Source organism: Malaya genurostris, unplaced genomic scaffold (assembly GCF_030247185.1).
Source record: "Malaya genurostris strain Urasoe2022 unplaced genomic scaffold, Malgen_1.1 HiC_scaffold_32, whole genome shotgun sequence".
Classification (NCBI taxonomy): Eukaryota; Metazoa; Arthropoda; class Insecta; order Diptera; family Culicidae; genus Malaya; species Malaya genurostris.
In genome coordinates, this window is record NW_026682662.1 from 73733 (window position 1) to 76941 (window position 3209).

Sequence of the window (3209 nt, forward strand, 5' to 3'; positions counted from 1 at the left end):
CATTTGATAAGAGTTATATGGGGAAGATACATTGACTCAAATTCCATGTATGGGTCCTGAAGATCACGTTTGGAGCATTTACAGGACAATGGATCGTGTGAAAGAGCCATCCAGTAAGGATTAACATAGAATAAATTTTTCCAAGGAAATTTTCTCGGTGTCATTAAAATAGATTTGATAAGAGTTATATGGGGGCAGATACATTGACTCAAATTCCATGCATGGGTCCTGAAGATCACGTTCGAAACATTTACAATACAATGGATCGTGTGAAAGAGCCATCCAGTATGGATTGACATAAAAAAAATTTGCCAAAGAAATTTTCTTGTCATTAAAATTCATTTGATAAGAGTTAAATGGGGGCAGATACAATGACTCAAATTCCATGTATGGGTCCTGAATATCACGTTTGAAACATTTACAGGACAATGGATCGTGTGAAAGAACCGTCCAGTAAGGATTTACATGAAAAAAACTTCGCCAAGGAAATTTTCTCGTTGTCATTAAAATTCATTTGATATGAGATATATGGGGGCAGATACAATGACTCAAATTCCATGTATGGGTCCTGAAGATCACGTTTAAAACATTTACAGGACAATGGATCGTGTGAAAGAGCCATCCAGTAAGGATTTACATAAAAAAATTGCCAAGGAAATTTTCTCGTTGTCATTAAAATTCATTTGATAAGAGTTATATGGGGGCAGATACAATGACTTAAATTCCATGTATGGGTCCTGAAGACCTTGTTTCGAACATTTACAGGACAATGGATCGTGTGAAAGAGCCATCCAGTAAGGATTTACATGAAAAAAAAAATTCGCCATGGAAATTTTCTCGTTGTCATTAAAATTCATTTGATAAGAGATATACGGGGCAGATACAATGATTCAAATTCCATGTATGGGTCCTGAAGTTCACTTTTGAAACATTTACAGGACAATGGATCGTGTGAAAGAGCCATCCAGTGAGGATTTACATAGAAAAAATTTTGCCAAGGAAATTTTCTCGTTGTCATTAAAATTCATTTGATAAGAGTTATATGGGGGCAGATACAATGACTCAAATTCCATGTATGGGTCCTGAAGATCACGTTTGAAACATTTACAGGACAATGGATCATGTGAAAGAGCCATCCAGTAAGGATTTACATGAAAAAAAATTCGCCATGGAAATTTTCTCGTTGTCATTAAAATTCATTTGATAAGAGATATATGGGGGCAGATACAATGACTCAAATTCCATGTATGGGTCCTGAAGATCACGTTTGAAACATTTACAGGACAATGGATCGTGTGAAAGAGCCATCCAGTAAGGATTTACATAGAAAAAATTCGCCAAGGAAATTTTCTCGATGTCATTAAAATTCATTTGATAAGAGTTATATGGGGGCAGATACAATGACTCAAATTCCATGTATGGGTCCTGAAGATCACGTTTGAAACATTTTCAGGACAATGGATCGTGTGAAAGAGCCATCCAGTAAGGAATTACATAAAAAAAATTTTGCCAAGGAAATTTTCTCGTTGTCATTAAAATTCATTTGATAAGAGTTATATGGGGGCAGATACAATGACTCAAATTCCATGTATGGGTCCTGAAGATTACGTTTGAAACATTTACAGGACAATGGATCGTGTGAAAGAGCCATCCAGTGAGGATTTACATAAAAAAATTTTGCCAAGGAAATTTTCTCGTTGTCATTAAAATAGATTTGATAAGAGTTATATGGGGACAGATACATTGACTCAAATTCCATGTATGGGTCCTGAAGATCACGTTTAAAACATTTACAGGACAATGGATAGTGTGAAAGAGTCATCCAGTGAGGATTTACATGAATAAAATTCGCCATGGAAATTTTCTCGTTGTCATTTAAATTCATTTGATAAGAGATATATGGGGGCAGATACAATGACTCAAATTCCATGTATGGGTCCTGAAGATCACGTTTGAAACATTTACAGGACAATGGATCGTGTGAAAGAGCCATCCAGTAAGGATTTACATAGAAAATATTCGCCAAGGAAATTTTCTCGTTGTCATTAAAATTCATTTGATAAGAGTTATATGGGGGCAGATACAATGACTCAAATTCCATGTATGGGTCCTGAAGATTACGTTTGAAACATTTACAGGACAATGGATCGTGTGAAAGAGCCATCCAGTAAGGATTTACATGAAAAAATTTTGCCAAGGAAATTTTCTCGTTGTCATTAAAATAGATTTGATAAGAGTTATATGGGGACAGATACATTGACTCAAATTCCATGTATGGGTCTTGAAGATCTCGTTTAAAACATTTACAGGACAATGGATCGTGTGAAAGAGTCATCCAGTAAGGATTTACATGAAAAAAATTTCGCCAAGGAAATTTTCATGTTGTCATTAAAATTTATTTGATAAGTGTTCAATCGAGGCAGATACATTGGATCAAATTCCATGTATGGGTCCTGCAGACCACGTTTGAAACATTTTCAGGGCAATGGATAGTGTGAAAGAGCCATCCAGTAAGGATTTACATAAAAAAAATTGTGCCAAGGAAATTTTCTCGTTGTCATTAAAATAGATTTGATAAGAGTTATATGGGGACAGATACATTGACTCAAATTCCATGTATGGGTCCTGAAGATTACGTTTGAAACATTTACAGGACAATGGATCGTGTGAAAGAGCCATCCAGTAAGGATTTACATAAAAAAAAATTTTGCCAAGGAAATTTTCTCGTTGTCATTAAAATAGATTTGATAAGAGTTATATGGGGACAGATACATTGACTCAAATTCCATGCATGGGTCCTGAAGATCTCGTTTAAAACATTTACAGGACAATGGATCGTGTGAAAGAGTCATCCAGTAAGGAATTACATAAAAAAAAATTTGCCAAGGAAATTTTCTCGTTGTCATTAAAATTCATTTGATAAGAGTTACAATGACTCAAATTCCATGTATGGGTCCTGAAGATCACGTTTAAAACATTTACAGGACAATGGATCGTTTGAAAGAGCCATCCAGTATGGATTTACATGAATATAATTTTGCCAAGGAAATTTTCTCGTCATTAAAATTCATTTGATAAGAGTTATATGGGGGCAGATACATTGACTCAAATTCCATGTATGGGTCCTGAAGATCACGTTTGAAACATTTACAGGACAATGGATCGTTTGAAAGAGCCATCCAGTAAGGATTTACATGAAAAAAAAATTC